The sequence below is a fragment of the Ictidomys tridecemlineatus genome, unplaced genomic scaffold (assembly GCF_052094955.1).
Source record: "Ictidomys tridecemlineatus isolate mIctTri1 unplaced genomic scaffold, mIctTri1.hap1 Scaffold_123, whole genome shotgun sequence".
In the NCBI taxonomy this organism is placed as follows: domain Eukaryota; kingdom Metazoa; phylum Chordata; class Mammalia; order Rodentia; family Sciuridae; genus Ictidomys; species Ictidomys tridecemlineatus.
This window is the reverse complement of record NW_027521123.1, coordinates 197,891-215,880: the sequence shown is the minus strand read 5'-3', so window position 1 is coordinate 215,880 and position 17,990 is coordinate 197,891.

The window sequence follows — 17,990 nt, the reverse complement described above, 5'->3', positions numbered from 1 at the left end:
TCCAAACACTGCTTTATGTAATGGTCCTTCTGCACCTCAGTCCCCAACCTCTGCTTTCTGTATCAGTCCTTCTGCACCCCAGTCTCCAAACTCTGCTATCTGCAACAGTCCTTCTGCACCTCAGTCTCCAAATTCTGCTCTCTGCTTCAGTCCTCCTGCACCCACGTCTCCAACCTCTGCTCTCTTAAACAGTCCTTCTACACCCCAGTCTTCAACCTCTGCTCTGTGTAACATTCCTTCTGCACCGCAGTCTCCAACCTCTGCTCTCTGTAACAGTCCTTCTGCACCATATTCTCCAACCTCTGCTCTCTGTTACAGTCTTTGTATACCACAGTCTCTAACCTCTGCTCTCTGTAACGGTCTCTATGCACCCCAATTTCCAACCTCTGCTTTCTGTAACAGTCCTTCTGCACCTCAATCACCAAACTCTGCTCTCTGTAACCGTCCTTCTGCACCTCAGTCTCCATCCTCTGCTCTCTGTAACAGTCCTTCTGCACCTCAGTCTGAAACCTCTGCTCTCTGCACGATCCTTCTGAACCTAGTCTCCAACCACTTCTCTCTGTAACAGTCGACCTGCACCTAAGTCACCAACCTCTGCTCTCTGTAAGATCTTTCTGCAACCCAGCCTCAAAACTCTGCTCTCTATAACAGTCCTTCTTCAACCCAGTCTCCAATCTCTGTTCTCTGTAGCAGGCCTTTTGCAACCCAGTCTCCAAACTCTGCTCTCTGAAACAGTCCTTCTTTACGTCAGTCTCCAACCTCTGCTCTCTTTAATGGTCCTTCTGCACCCCAGGCTCCCACCTCAGCTTTCTGTATCATAATTCTTCAAACGAATCTCCAACATCTTCTCTGTTTAACAGTTCTTCTTCATCTCAGTCTCTAAACTCTGCTCTCTGCAACAGTCCTTCTGCACCCTAGTCTCAAAACTCTTCTTTCTGCAACATTCCTTCTGTACCCCAGGCTTTAACCTGTTCTCTCTGTAACAGTCCTTTTGCACCCCAGTCTCCCACCTCTGCTCTCTGTAATGATCCTTCTGCAGCCCAGTCTCCAACTCTTTTCTCTGAAATGATTCTTCAGAAACTCCGTCTCCAACTTCTGCTGTCTTCAATGATCCTTCTGCAACTCACTCTTTTAACTCTGCTCTCTGAAACAGTTTTTCTGAACCTCAGTCTACAAACTCTGCTCTCTGAAACAGTCCTTCTACACTCCAGTCTTCAACCTCTGCTCTGTGTAGCAGTCCTTCTGCAAACTAGTTTCCAATCTCTGCTCTCTGCAAGGAATTTTCTGCATCCCAGTCTCCAACATCTGCTCTCTGCAACAATCCTTCTGCACATTAGTCTCCAACCTCTGCTCTCTGCAATAATCCTACTGCACCCCAGTCACCACCCTATGCTCTCTGTAACAATCCTTCTGCACCACAGTCTCCAAAATCTGCTCTACGTAATATTCTTCTGCAACCCAGTCTCAAAACTCTGCTCTCTGTAACAGTCCTTCTGCACACCAGTCTCCAACCTTTGCTCTCTGCAACGATTCTTCTTCACCCCAGTCCCCAACCTCTGCTCTCTGGAACAGTCATTCTGAACCCCAGTCTCCAAAATCAGCTCTCTGCAACAGTCTTTCTGCACCTCAGTCTGAAAACTCTGCTCTCTGCAACGATCCTTGTGCACCCCAGTCGTTAACATCTACTCTCTGAAACAGTCCTTCTACACCTCTGTCCAAATGCAGAAGAATGAGACCTGAACTATCGCTCACCCTGCAAAAAATCAACTCAAAATGCATTAAAGACCCAGACACTAGACCAGAAATTATGCAGTTTCAAAAAAAAAAATAAAGTCAATACTCCAACCTACAGGCAGAGGCAATGACTTTCTCAATAGGACGCTAAAGCTCAGGAGATAACACAAAAAGTTAGCTAATAGGAAGGTTCTGCCCAGCAAAGGAGACAATTAGAATATGAAGAGAGAACCTACGGAAAGGGAGAAAATATTTATGAGGTGCTCTTCCAAAAGAGGATGAATATTCAGAATATTAATAAAGAACTCAAAAAACTTAACATCAAACCCACAATTATTAAATAACCCAATTATCAAATAACCCAATTACCAAATGGGAAACTAAATGAACTAAACCGACAGGTCTTAGAAGAAAATATGTGAGTGGCCAACAAATATATGAAAATACTTGCAAGTCAAGACTACCCTGAGTTTTTATCTCACTTCAGTTACAAAAGCAACCACCAAGAATACAAACAGAAATGAGTGTGACAAGGAGAGAATTGGAGAGAAAGGAGCACTCTCACCCTGTTGGTGGGCATGTGAATCAGCACAACCACCACAGAAATCGGGATGGAGGCTACTCAGGAGTAGCCATGGACCACCCTGCGACCCAGCTCTACCTCTGCTTGGTATTTATCACAGCGGATCGAAGTCATCATACTATAATGACACATACATACCCATGAACTAGCCGAGGTGACATCAGTGGACAAATGGATAAAGAACATCTGGTATATGCACACTGGAATTTCATTCAGCCATAAAGAATAACGAAATTATGTCATGCTGGAAGATGGATGGATCTTCAGAACATTAATGGAAATAAGCAACTCAGAAAGTTAAGGGCCGTATGCTTTTCCTCTTTTAAAGCTAGAGGGGGAAAAGGAAGGAAAGTTGGGAAGGGAGTCTCATCATGAAAGTTGAAGGAAGATCAGTAGAGTCAAGGCACCAGGGGAGGAGGTGAGGGAAAGGGAAATATTACAATGATATTGGCCAAAGTTCACGGTTATTTTGTGTGCATGTTCAAATATGTGTCAGCAAATCCCACCATTATGGACCACTACAATGCACCAATGAAGTGTGAAAAGAAGAGTTTCACATTACATGGAACAGGCACTATTCTAGGAGGGTGCCCATTTTTTCCCATCTATAAATACCACGATCATTTACCACTGTCAAAAATCTCTACAGATTCGAATGTTCTGATCACTGCTCCACCACATGGCCTCTTCTACATTAGGGTCCCCTTATTCTCACTGAAATCAGGGAGCCCGTTTCAACGATGCCATCTGTTAATGTCTTCCCAGCCTGCCAAGGACAGCGGCTGCAGGTTTCACTAGGATCTGGTTCTGCCTTCTGAACACATGTCCACGAGGCCTTGGCGAAGGCTGGTGCTCCAGGCCCTCCTCCAGATTCAGCTGTTATGCCAGGGAAGGGGTCACATAACACGCCATCAAACACCTTATTTATTTCTGATAACCATTCTCTCCATTATTCCAGGATCATATTGGTCATTGAACTTAAGCAAACACTGAGTCCAGATTTCAGTCCATCAACCAAAGAGAGTCTAATAGCCACTCCTCGTGGCTCAGGAAAATCCTTGGCCCTAACATTTCTTGTGATTAAGTCCCTGTGACTGAATTCAAGATGATCCAGCAATATGTCCTGACTTCTTTGGTCTAGAAGACTCAATTAAATTCCCTTATATATTCTTAAGGCTACTATTAACAAAATACAGTAAAATATTTACCTTTTATTTTGGTGTGACTCTTATACTCTCCTGGGCTATATTTTATACTCTTACCTTAGGCGTTCTAGGATCAGACCCCAATTAAGAGTCTGGTGACAATGTGGGATGATGGATGAGCATCTTAAAGACAATTGGGCTGGGGATGTGGCTCAAGCAGTAGTGCGCTTGCCTGGCATGCGTACGGCCCGGGCTCGTTCCTCAGCACCACATACCAACAAAGATGATGTGTCCGCCAAGAACTAGAAAATGAATATTAAAAATTATCTCTCTCGGGAAGAACATGGCTGCCAGCGAAGTGGCAGCACATACAATGCCTCCGTGGTAAGGGGATCAGAGAGACTCATTAATACACCCACATGCGTCCTGCTGGGAAATTTCAAGCAAATTTCCCCTGAAAGGAGACCTTTCTGGAACTAGTAAGTTTAATAGGAGGTGTCAGATTGTCACAAAATACTGAATCTCTTCAACCAAGAGCAGGGGCACAGTCTCGCCGGGGCCGCCGAATGGCAGCTGCCTACACATTGCAGTGAGAATAGGAGTGGACACTAACTGCCTTGACCCCCACGGGCGGGCTCTGTGAACCCAAGCTGACCGCCGCCCACACGCTGCAGCGAGTTTAGGAGCAGGAGCGGCCTGCCTGGGTCCCCGTGAGCAGGCTCTGTGAATTGCAGCCGGCCGCAGGCCACACGCTGTAGCGAGTTTAGGAGCAGGAGCTGCCTTCCTGGGCCCCCGCAGCCCGGCTTTGTGAACCGCCCATACAAAGCAGGGAACTTGGGAGCCTTTGCTGGCTGTCTGCCTGCCCCCCTCATCCCCCGGGCTGGCTTGGTGAACCTGAGCCGGCCGCTGCTCACACGGTGCAGTGAACTTGGGAGCCGGCGCTGCCTGCTTGGCTGCTTGGGCCCCCGCAGACCAGCTCTGTGATCCGCCACTGGCTACCACCAAGCAGCCGCTGCCTACACCCTTGCAGTGAGTGGGGGAGCAGGCGCTGCCTGCCCGGCCCCGAGGGCCCGACTCTGTGAACCTCCTCTGGCGGTTTGGAGCTGCAGACGACCACGCTCCACCTGCCAACCCAGTGCTGCAAACGACCCCTGACCAGCTCTGCAAAAGGCCCCGCCCACACAGCAAACAGCAGGAATGGAGACCCGCCCAATCCGGGAGGAAGTACCGCTGCACAGTGATTGACTCCCGCCTACTGAGAGGAGAAACTTGGCCCGGTGGGCATAGCTCCACCCACTTGAAGAGCAGTTAATCGAATTCTAGGACTGCATTTATAGAAATTTTTTTGCTGTCTTTTTAAATGTTTTTTAATCCATCTTATTTTATTTTATTCTATTTTTTAAATCTCATTTTCCATTTCTACTATTATTATTTTTCTTTAAATCCCTTTTAATCTTCTATTTTTTTCTATCCTTCTTTTCTCCTGTCTTTACATTTCTTTTCAATTTTCTTATTCCCCCTTCCTTGCATTCTACCTGCTTACTCTTATTCTCTTTAGTGACTTCTACCCATCCCTTCTCATACCTTTCCTCCCAAGCTTCAAATATATTTATAGGAGTAAACAGTAACTCAGCAGTCAAACAGAACAAGAAACAATATGAACAGCTTGAAAAAGCAAGGAAGAAAAGGATTGCAAACAATGCAGGGCAGCCTAAATATTCAGGAGGATATAGAATCACCACAAAAATGGTCATATAAAGAACTCATGGAACACCTGAGACAGATGGAATGGAACCTTAAAGAGGATACAAGACAGCAAATTCTAGCAGCGAAAGAACACATTGAGAATGTATTACACAAACAGATAAAGGAAGAAGTTAAGCATCTTTATCAGGAGACAGAGACTATAAAAAAGAATCAAACCATAATCTTAGAAATGAAGGAAACTATAAACCAAATTAAAAACTCAAATGAGAGTATCATTAATAGAGTAGAGCAAGTAGAAGCTAGAACGTCAGATAATGAAGACAAAATATATCATCTGGAAAAGAGTCTAGCCATCTCAGATAGGCTGGTTAAAAATCATGAGAGAAGCATACAAGGGATATGTGATAATATAAAAAAACCAAATTTAAGAGTCATTGGGATAGAGGAAGGGATAGAGATTCAAACAAGGGGAATGAGTAATCTACTAGATGAAATAATTACAGAAAACTTTCCAGAAATAAAAAAGGAAACAGATATACAAATTGTAGATGCATACAGGACACCGAACATACAAAATCACAGTAGACCAACGCCAAGACACATTGTTATGAAGATATCCAATATACAGAACAAAGAGAAAATATTAAAAGCTACAAGAGAAAACAGAAAGATTACATTCAGGGGTAAACCAATAAGGTTAACAGCGGAATTCTCAACTCAGACGCTGAAAGCGAGAAGATCCTGGAATAACGTATTTCAAACACTGAAAGACAATGGATGCCAACCAAGAATTCTGTACCCAGCAAAATTAAGATTCAGATACGACAACGAAATAAAAATCTTCCACGATAAACAAAAACTAAAAGAATTTGCAGCCAGAAAACCAGTGTTGCAAAGCATCTTGAGCAAAACACTTCACGAGGAAGAAACGGAAAACAATAACGAAAGCCAACAGTGGGAAGTACCTCAGTAAAGACAGATGGAGGGGGGAAAACTAATCATGGTGAAACAAACGCAATTAAAAAAAAATGAGATAAATAATCAAATATGGCTGGAAGTACAAACCATATATCAATAGTAACTCTAAACATTAATGGTTTAAACACTCCAATAAAGCGACATAGGTTGGTAACATGGACAAAAAAAAAATCCAACAATATGCTGCCTCCAGGAGACTCACCTGACTGGAGAAGACATACACAGGCTGAAGGTGAAAGGTTGGGAAAAATATACCACACACATGCTCCTCGCAAGCAAGCAGGGGTGGCCATCCTCATATCGAATAAAATCGACTTCAAGACTAAGTTAATCCAAAGGGATAAGGAAGGACATTATATACTGTTAAAAGGAAACATTAAACAACAAGACATAACAATTATCAATATTTATGCACCAAGTAATGGTGCTTCAAAGTTTATAAAACAAATTCTCCTCAAGTTCAAGAATCAAATAGACCACAACATAATAATTATGGGTGACTTCAACACACCTCTCTCACCATTGGACAGATCCTCCAAGCAAAAGTTGAATAAAGAATCTATAGACCTCAATACCACAATCAATAACCTAGACTTAACTGACATATATAGAATATACCAACCATCATCGAATGGATAAACTTTTTTCTAAGCAGCACATGGATCCTTCTCAAAAATAGACCTTATATTATGCCATAGGGCAACCCTCAATAAATATAAAGGGGTGGAGATTATACCATGCATTTTAACTGATCATAATGGATTGAAACTAAAATTAATGATAAAAGAAGGAAGGGAAAATTCAATATTACATGGAAAATGAACAATATGTTACTGAATGATCAAAGGGTTACAGAAGACATAAAGAAGGAAATCATAAAATTCTTAGAGATAAATGAAAATGCAGACACAACCTATCAGAATCTATGGGACAAAATGAAAGCAGTTTTAAGAGGGAAATTCATAGCCTGGAGGTCATTCCTCAAAAAAAGGAAAAAACCAACAAATAAATGAGCTCACACTTCATCTCAAAGCCCTAGTAAAGTAAGAGCAAAACAATAGCAAATGCAGCAGAAAGTAAGAAATAATTAAAGTCAGAGCGGAAATCAATGAAATTGAAACAAAAGAAACTATCGAAAAAATTAACAAAACTAAAAGTTGGTTCTTTGATAAAATAAACAAGATTGACAAACCTTTAGCCATGCTAACTAAGAGAAGAAGAGAGAGAACTCAAATTACTAACATAAGGGATGAAAAAGGCAATATCACAACAGATGCCACAGAAATACAGAAGACAATTAGAAACTATTTTGAAAACCTATATTCCAATAAAATAGAAGATAGTGAAGACATCAATAAATTTCTTAAGACATATAATTTGCCCAGACTGAGTCAGGAGGACACACACGATTTGAACAGACCAATATCAATGGATGAAATTGAAGAAGTAATCAAAAGACTACCAACCAAGAAAAGCCCAGGACCGGATGGGTATACAGCAGAGTTTTACAAAACCTTTAAAGAAGAATTAATACCAATACTTTTCAAGTTATTCCAGGAAATATAAAAAGAGGGAGTCCTTCCAAATTCATTCTATGATGCCAACATCACATTGATTCTGAAACCTGACAAAGACACATCAAAGAAAGAAAACTACAGACCAATATCTCTGATGAACCTAGATGCAAAAATCCTCAATAAAATTCTGGCGAATCGGATACAAAGACACATCAAAAAAATTGTGCACCATGATCAAGTAGGATTCATCCCTGGGATGCAGGGATGGTTCAATATATGGAAATCAATAAATGTTATTCACCATATCAATAGACTTAAAGATAAGAACAATATGATCATGTCGATAGACGCAGAAAAAGCATTCGACAAAGTACAGCATCCCTTTATGTTCAAAACATTAGAAAAACTAGGGATAACAGGAACTTACCTTGATATTGTAAAAGCTATTTACGCTAAGCCCCAGGCTAGCATCATTCTGAATGGAGAAAAATTGAAGGCATTCCCCTTAAAATCAGGAACAAGACAGGGATGCCCTCTATCACCACTTCTATTCAATATAGTTCTCGAAACACTGGCCAGAGCAATTAGAAAAAAGAAAGAAATTAAAGGCATAAAAATTGGAAAGGAAGAACTTAAATTATCACTATTTGCAGATGCCATGACTCTATACCTAGAAGACCCAAATGGGTCTACAAAAAAACTACTAGAACTAATAAATGAATTCAGCAAAGTGGCAGGATATAAAATCAACACGCACAAATCAAAGGCATTTCTGTATATCAGCAACAAAACCTCTGAAATGGAAATAAGGAAAACCACTCCATTCACAATATCCTCAAAAAAAATAAAATACTTGGGAATCAACCTAACAAAAGAGGTGAAAGATTTATACAATGAAAACTACAGATCCCTAAAAAGAGAAGTAGAAGAAGATCTTAGAAGATGGAAACATATACCCTGTTCATTGATAGGCAGAACTAACATCATCAAAATGGCGATATTACCAAAAGTCCTCTATAGGTTTAATGCAATGCCAATCAAAATTCCAATGGCATTGCTTGTAGAAATAGATAAAGCAATCATGAAATTCATATGGAAAAATAAAAGACCCAGAATAGCAAAAGCAATTCTAAGCAGGAAGTGTGAATCAGGTGGTATAGCAATATCAGATTTCAAACTATACTACAGAGCAATAGTAACAAAAACAGCATGGTACTGGTACCAAAACAGGCGGGTGGACCAATGGTACAGAATAGAGGATACAGAGACTAATCCACAAAGTTACAACTATCTTATATTCGATAAAGGATCTAAAAGCATGCAATGGAGGAAGGATAGCATTTTCAACAAATGGTGTTGGGAAAACTGGAAATCCATATGCAACAAAATGAAACTGAATCCCGTCCTCTCACCATGCACAAAAATTAGCTCAAAATGGATCAAGGACCTTGATATCAAATCAGAGACTCTGCGTATGATAGAAGAAAAAGTTGGCTACGATCTACATATTGTGGGATCAGGCCCCAAATTCCTTAACAGGACACCCGTAGCACAAGAGTTAATAGCAAGAATCAACAAATGGGACTTACTTAAACTAAACAGTTTTTACACAGCAAGAGAAACAATAAGAGAAGTAAATCGGGAGCCTTCATCATGGGAATAAATTTTTACCCCTCACACTTCAGATAGAGCCTTAATATCCAGAGTTTACAAAGAACTCAAAAAATTAGACAATAAGACAACAAATAACCCAATCAACAAATGGGCCAAGGACCTGAACAGACACTTCTCAGAGGAGGACATACAATCAATCAACAAATACATGAAAAAATGCTCACCATCTCTAGCAGTCAGAGAAATGCAAATCAAAACTACCCTAAGATACCATCTCACTCCAGTAAGATTGGCAGCCATTATGAAGTCAAATAATAACAAGTGCTGGAGAGGATGTGGGGAAAAGGGTACTCTTATACATTGCTGGTGGGACTGCAAATTGGTTCGGCCAATTTGGAAAGCAGTATGGAGATTCCTGGGAAAGCTAGGAATGGAACCACCATTTGACCCAGTTATTGCCCTTCTTGGTCTATTCCCTGAAGACCTTAAAAGTGCGTACTACAGGGATACTGCCACATCGATGTTCACAGCAGCACAATTCACAATAGCTAGACTGGAACCAACCCAGATGCCCTTCAATAGATGAATGGATTAAAAAATGTAGCATTTGACACTATGGAGTATTATGCAGCATTAAAAAATGACAAAATCATGGAATTTGTAGAGAAATGGATGGCATTAGAGCAGATTATGCTCAGTGAAGCTAGCCAATCCCTAAAAAACAAATACCAAATGTCTTCTTTGATATAATGAGAGAAACTAAGAATAGAGTAGGGAGGAAGAGCAGGAAGAAAAGATTGACATTAAACAGAGGCACAAGATGGGAGGGAAAGAGAGAGAAAAGGGGAATTGCATTGAAATGGAAAGAGACCCTCATTGTTATAAAAAACTACATAAAAGAGGTTGTGAGGGGAATTGGAAGAAAAATAAGGAGAGAAATGAATTACAGTAGATGGGATAGAAAGAGAAGATGAGGGAGGGGGATAGTAGAGGATAGGAAAGGTAGCAGAATACATCAGTCACTAGTACGGCATTATGTAAAAATGTGAATGTGTAACCTATGTGATTCTGCAATCTGTATTTGGGGTAAAAATGGGAGTTCATAACTCACTTGAAACTATTGTTCGAAGTATGATATATCAAGAGATTTGTAATGTTGTGAACAACCAATAAAAAAAAAGTAAAAAACTTCTCTCTCTATCTCTCTCTCTCTTTCTCTCTCTCTTCTCTCTCTCTCTCTCTCTCTCTCTCTCTCTCTCTCTCTCTCTCTCTTTCCCCCCTCTCCTCTCCTCTCCTCTCCTCACTCACTCTCTCTTAAAAAAAAAAGACAACTGTCCAGGTAGAGTCACAACAGGGTCTTCAATTTAGGGAAAGTTAGTCTCCTCGGGGGAGGAGGAGCTGCTTCTGACAGCAAACAGGGTTAATGGAGATTTCAGGGTTCAAGGCTTTGAGATTTGTCTAATTCCACTGGTATTTCGCCATTCTAATTAACAGGGTCTCAATCATTCCCCCATTAATGTCCTAATTGACATAAGAGAGACCTGGAGAAATTGTGGATTTATAATTTTCTTTGTACTTCTGCAATTTGGAGAATTGGAAGTTTTATTCTGATATTAATCTTTATCAGTTTTCAGAGAGAAAATATTTCTGATGATCTGAACCTGACTTGAAGGAGGAATATAATGCTTGAACCTATCATTTTCTTTATGGAAGTCTCCCACTCCATTCAGTAACAGCAGTCTGTAGTCATGTTGTAATGTTCATTCCCACCCTGAAGGTCGATGGTGTTATTCCAAAGCTCAGTTTTCCATAGACATTTGATTTCAGGCCACGATAACTTAAAGTCTCTGTTGGGTCATTGCACACCAGGAATTATCAGGTCTCTTTTCCCATGGGCTATGACATCATCAAAATATTCAATTCTCTCAGGTCAGACATCCAAACTACCTCCTCAGATCTGTTATCTAGAACCATCTCTGATGTAAACCACTATTGTGGTCAGTCCCACCGTGGTCAGGTAGAGATGAAAAACGACTCTTGATGTCTTAGGGTAGAGGAAGTTGACACACAAAAAAGTTATAAAATGGTTGGGAGATCTGGAAGAAAAAAGGAAAATAGGGCAGGTGACACCACCGCATATATGGAAACCCTAACTTCTCTAGAAAGAGACGCTCATTTCATGCTACTGTGACCCACATTCAGGAATAGCTGTCTAGGAGCCTGCACACACAGCTCCTGGCACCAAAGAGGTTAGTTCCTGCTTCTACAGGGCTGTTTTGCTGCTGCTGCTGCTATGGGATCCAAAAGAACCCGCTTTATTTCTTTCCTTTTTTTCTCTCTGCCTACTGTTTGGCTGATCTTAACAGAACCTCCTAAAATGGAGGCCTGCAAGAAGGGGAGTGTGGGAAACGAGGTTCTCGTACTTTCGGTCCCTTTGTTGTGGGGAGAACACAGAAGGACAGAGATGGTGCTGAACACCCACACAAGGTGTCTGACACACTTGAACCCGAAAGTGGGAAAAGGGTGTTTGTGAAAAGAGAGCAGAGAAAGGAGTCTCAGATATTTTAAAAGCGGGAGTTGGAGTTGAAGCTCCAGATACAGACTCTAACCAGTTGCCTACAAGTCCGTGGGAGGCATCTTTTTTCAGATGACTGTATACACCAGTTTGAAGAATTGTCTAGAATTTTATCATGCAAAGGGATGCACAACTTTCAGCCAGATTCCTCAGGGCACTCTGGACCTCGTTGCTTCTCAGCCTGTGAATGATGGGGCTAAAAAGGGGGCTCACCACACAGAAGAGCACAGAGAAAAGGGTGTCCATGTCCAGCCTTCTCTGGGCCTGTCATAGTGGAAGTTGGCTGTTCCATAGAAGACCACCACAACAGTGAGGGGGGATGCACAGGTGGAGAAGGCCTTCCTCGTGCCCTGGGCAGAGGGAATCCCAAAATGGCCGCCATGATGAGTGCATAGTAGCCTGCAGTGAATAGGCAGGGGCTCCGGCCCATGGTGGCACTGACCACGTGGAGCGCAGACTCATTGACAGAGGTGTCTGAGCAGGAGTGCTTCAGGAGCAATGGGTTGTCACAGAGAAAGTGGCTGAACTGGTGGAGCCCACACAGAGTGAGTGTGATGGCCAGCACCGTGTTTGTGACCAAATTCACCAGCCCACATATCCAGGACCCAGTCACCAGGCCAACACAGACCTTCACATTCATGATGACTGGGTACTGAGGAGGACGGCAGGTTGCCACACAGCAGTCATACTGGCCACACAGCCAGTAAGAAGCCTTCTGTGCCAGCACTTGTCACAAAGAAGAGATCTGGGAAAGGCAGCCCTCATAGGAAATGGCCTTCTTCTTTCAGAAGATGTTCACCAGCAGTACTGGGAGGGTGGTGGATGTTTAGCAGACGTCCAAGAAGCTCAAATTGCTGAGGAAAAAGTACATTGGAGTATGGAGACCAGGACTGACTCTGGTGGCCACTATTATAAGCATGTTCCCCAGGAGAGTGGTCAGGTAAATGACCAGAAAGAGTAGAAAGAAACAGCCCTGTAGGTTGGAGTGGTTGGAAAATCCCAAGATTATGAATTCAGTGACAAATGATTGATTTCTCATTTCCAATGGTATCATAGCTACAAAACAGATAAAAAGAGACCATGACGAGAATGGACTGAGAGCACCCCAAACAGGCTTGTTAATCTGCAGCAACATGGCATACAATATTGTATACAGAGCTGCCTGGACTATGGAAAGAGATGTATAGGAGTGACTTTAGAGAGAGCATAACTTCTCACAGACTTTTGAATGGGTGCTCTTTTGTAAGAATAAATGCAGACTTGGTCAAAATGCACAACCAGCTATCAACCCCTGTGTCTCATTGAATCTTCAGTATCTCCCTCCTAACACTGTGCTTCACTGTGATGAATTTTTTTTGTATGTCTGTTATTTCAAGTAATAAGTTTTCATTGTGGAGAAATAAAGAAAATGCAGAAAGTTATTCAGAAGAATAGAAGAGGTCACAAAATGAAAGCTCTCTTTGCATTCATCCCATTCTCTCTGCAATAGTCCTTCTGCACCCAAATCTCCAACTTCTGCTCTATGCAACAGTGTTTCTGCATCTCAATATCCAAACTCTGTTCTCTGTAACAATCCTTCTGCACCCCAGTCTCCAAATTCTGCTCTCTGCAAAGGTCCTTCTTCACCCCACTCTCCAAACACTGCTCGCAGTAATATGCTTCTTTACCCCAGTGTCCAAACTCTACTCTCAGTAACAGTTCTTCCGCTCCCCAGTCTCCAATCTCTGCTCTTTTTTAAAAGTCTTTTTGCACCCCAGTCTCCAATCTCAGCTCTCTGTAATGGTCCTTCGGCACCCCAGTCTCCTATGTCTGCTCTCTACAACAGTCCTTCTGCATTTCAGTCTCCAACTTCTGCTCTCTGTAAGATCCTTCTGCACCTCAGTCTCCAACCTCTGCTTTTTTTCAACGCACCTTTTGCACCTCAGTTGCCAACCTCTGTTCTCTGCAAGAGTCTTTCTGCACCCCAGCCTCTAACCTCTGTTCTCTACAACAGTTATTCTGCATCCCAGTCTCGAACCTCTGCTCTCTGTAACAGTCCTTCTGTATCCCAGTCTCCAACCTTTGTTCTCTGTAAGGGTCCTTCTGCACCCCAGTCTCCAACCACTGCTTTTTGTATCAGTCCTTTTGCACCACATTCTCCAAACTCTGCTCTCTGTAACAGTCCTTCTTCACCTTAGTCTGCAACCTCTGCTCTGTGCAATAGTCCTTCTGTATCCCAGTCTCTAGCCTCTGCTCTCTGGAACAGTCCTTCTGCACCACAGTAACCAACCTCTGCTTTCTGTATCAGTCTTTCTGCACCCCAGTCTCCAACCTCTGCTCTCTGTAACAGTCCTTCTGGACCTGAGTCTCCAACCTCTTCTTTCCTCAGCAGTCTTTCTCCACTCTCGTCTCCAACCTCTGCTCTCAGTAACAGTCTTTCTGCACCTGAGTCTGAAAACTCTTCTCTCTGGAACGATCCTTCTGCATCTCAGTCTCAAAACTCTTCTCTGTGTAACAGTCCTTATGTACCTCAGTCTCCAACCTTTTGTCTCTGTAAGATCCTTTTGCAACCCACTCTTTAAACTCTGCTCTCTGTAACTATCATTCTGCACCCCAGTCTCCAAGCACTGCTCTCTGTAACAGGCCTTCTGCACCCCAATCTCCAACCTATGCTGTCTATAACTGGACTTTTGAACCCAGTCTCCAAACTCTTCTCTCTTCAACTATCCTTATGCACCCCAGGCTCTAACCTCTGCTCTTTGCACCAGTCCTCCTGCACCCAAGTCTCAAACCTATGCTGTCTGTAAGATCCTTTTGCACACCTGTCTCCAACCTCGGCTTTCTGTAAAGTAATTCTGTAAAGCAGTCTCGAAACTCTGCTCTCTGTAAGGGTCCTTCTGCATTTCAATCTCCAATCTTTGCTCTCTGCAACACTCCTTCTGCAACCCATTCTCCAAAATTTGCTCTGTGCAATAGATTTTCTGCACATGAGTCTCCAACCTGTGCTCTCTGTAAAAGTCCTACTGAACCCCAGTCTTCAACCTGTGCTTTCTGTAGAAGTCCTTCTGCACCACAGTCTCCAATCTCTGCTCTCTATAACAATCCTTCTTCACCCCAGTCTCCAAAATCTGCTCTCTGCAACAATCCTTCTGCATCCTAGTCTCCAAAGTCTGCTCTCTGTAACAGTTCTTCTGCACCGCAGTCTCCAACCTGTGGTCTCTGCAACAGTCCTTCAACACCCAAGTCTCCAACATCTGCTCTCTGCAAAAGTCCTTCTACACCCCAGTCTAGAACTTCTGCTATCTGCAACAGTCCTTCTACCCCCGAGTCTCGATACTCTGCTCGCCGCAACGATCCTTCTGCACACCAGTCTCCAACCTCTGCTCTCTGTAAGGGTCCGTATGCACCCCAGTATCCAACCTCTGCTTTCGGTATCAGTCGTTTTTCACCACAGTCTCGAAAATCTGCCCGCTGTAACAGTCCTTCTGCAATTCAGTCGGCAAACTCTGCTCTCTGCAACAGTCCTTCTGCACCTCAGTCTCAAACCTCTGCTCACTGTAAGGGTCCTTCGGCACCCGAGTCTCCAACCTCTGCTTTCTGTATCAGTCCTTCTGCACCCCAGTCTCCAACCTCTGCTCTCTGTAACAATCCTTCTGCACCTCGGTCTCCAATGACTGCTCTCTGCAATGGTCCTTCTGCACCTCAGTCTCCAACCTCTTCTCTCTGTAACAGTGCTTCTGCACCTCAGTCTCCAAATTTTGCTCTCCTTAATATCTTTCTGCAACCCAGTATTCAAACCCTGCTCTTTTTACCAATCTTTCTGCACCCCAGTCTCCAAACTCTGCTGTCTCTAACAGGCCTTCTGCACCCCCGTCTCCGAATTCTGCTTTCTGCAACAATCCTTCTGCACCCCAGTCTTCAACCTCTGTTCTCTACAACACTTCTTCTGCACCCCAGTCTCCAAACTCTGCTGTCTGTAACAGGCCTTCTGCACCACAGTCTCCAAACTCTGCTCTGTAACAGTCTTTCTCCACCACAGTCTGCAACCTCTGCACTCTGCAATTGTCCTACTGCACCCAGTCTCCAACCTCTGCTCTCTGCAACACTCCTTCCGCACCCCAGTCTCCAACATCTTCTCTCTACAACAGTCCTTCTCCACCCCAGTCTCGAACCTATGCTCTCTGTAACAGTACTTTTGTACTGTAGTTTCCAAACTCTTCTCTCTGTAACGGTCCTTCTGCACCCCACTCTCCAACCTCTGCTTTCTCAATCAGTCCTTCTGCACTCAATCTCCAACCTGTGCTCTGTAACTGTCCTTCTGCATTTCAGTCTCTAACGTCTGCTAGCTGCAATCGTCTTTCAGAACCCCAAACTTCAACCTCTGCTCTCTGCAACAGTCCTACACCCAAGTCTCCAAACTCTGCACTCTGCAACAGTCCTTCTGCACCTCAGTCTCCAACCTCTTCTCTTTGAAAAGGTCTTTCTGCACCTCAGTCTTCAACATCTACTCTCTGTAACAGTCCTTCTGCACCTCAGTCGCCAACGTCTGCTCTCTGTAAGATCCTACTAAAAACCAGTCTCCAAACTCTGCTTTCTATAACAGTCATTCTGCACCCCAGTCTCAAAATTCTGCAGTCTGTAAAACCCCTTCGGCACCCCAGTCTGCACCCTATGTTCTCTGCAACGATCCTTCTACACCCAAGTCTCCAACCTCTGCTCTCTGTAACAGTTCTTCTGCACCCCAGTCTCCTACATCTGCCCTCGGCAACAGTTTTTCTAAACCTCATTCTGAAAACTCTGCTCTCTGAAAGGATCCTTCTGGAACCCAGTTTCCAACCTCTGCTCTCTCTGACAGTCCATCGGCACCTCAGTCACCAACCTCTGCTCTCTGTAAGATCCTTATGCCACTCAGTCTCCAAACTCTGCTGTGTGTTACATGTCATCTGCTCCCCAGTCTCCAAGCTCTGCTCTTTGTAACTGGCCTTCTGCACCTCAGTATCCAACCTCTTCTCTCTGCAACAATCTTTCTGAACCCCATTCTCCAAACTATGCTCTCTGCATCAGTCCAATTGCACCCTAGTCCCCAACCTCTGCTCTCTGTAAGATACTTCCGCACACCTGTCTCAAAACTCTGCTCTCTTTAACAGTTCTTCTGTACAGCAGTCTCTAACCTCTATTCTCTGTAACAGTCTTTCTGCACCCCAGTCTCCAAACACTGCACTCTGCACAGTCCTTCTGCACCCAGTCTCGAACCTCTCCTCTCTGCGACAGTCTTTCTGCACCTTTGTCTCTAAACACTGATTTCTGTAACAGTTTTTCTACATCTCAGTCTTCAATAACTGCTCTCTGCAACAGTCTTTCTTAACCCCAGTCTCCAAACTCTGCTCTCTAGAACAGTCCTTCTATACACCAGTCTCCATAATCTACTCTCTGCAACGATCCTTCTGCATCCCAGTCTCAATGTCTGCTCTCTGCAACAATCGTTCTGCACCCAAGTCTCAAAACATTCCTCTCTTTAAGATTCTTCTGCACCCCAGTTTCCACACTCTACTCTCTGCAACGATCCTTCTGCACCGCAGTCTCCAACGTCTGCCCTCTGCAATGGTCTCTATGCACCCCACTCTCCAACCTTATTCTCTACAACAGTTCTTCTGTACCGCAGTCTCTAACCTCTGCTCTCTGTAATGACCTTCTGCACCCCAGTCTGCCAAATCTGCTTTCTGGATCAGTCCTTCTGCACCACAGTCTCCAACCACTGCTCTCTGTAACAGTCCTTCTGCACCCCAGTATCCAACATCTGCTCTGCAACAGTCCTTCTGCACCACAGTCTCCAAAATCTGCTCTGTGTAACAGTCCTTCTGTACTGCAGTCTCCAAAATCTGCTCCCTGTAACGGTCTTTCTGCACCCCAGTTTACAAACTCTGCTCTCTGTAACATTTTTTCTCCAACCCAGTCTCCAACCTCTGCTCACTGCAACAGTCTTTCTGCATCCCAGTCTCCAAACTCTGCTCCCTGTAGCAGCCCTTCTGCACCTCAGTCTCCAACCTCTGCTCTCTGCAACAGTCCTTCTACACCTCAGTTACCAACCTCTGCTCTCTGGAAAGATTCTTCTGCACCCCAGTCCCCAACGTCTGCTCTCTGCTACAGTCCTTCTGCAC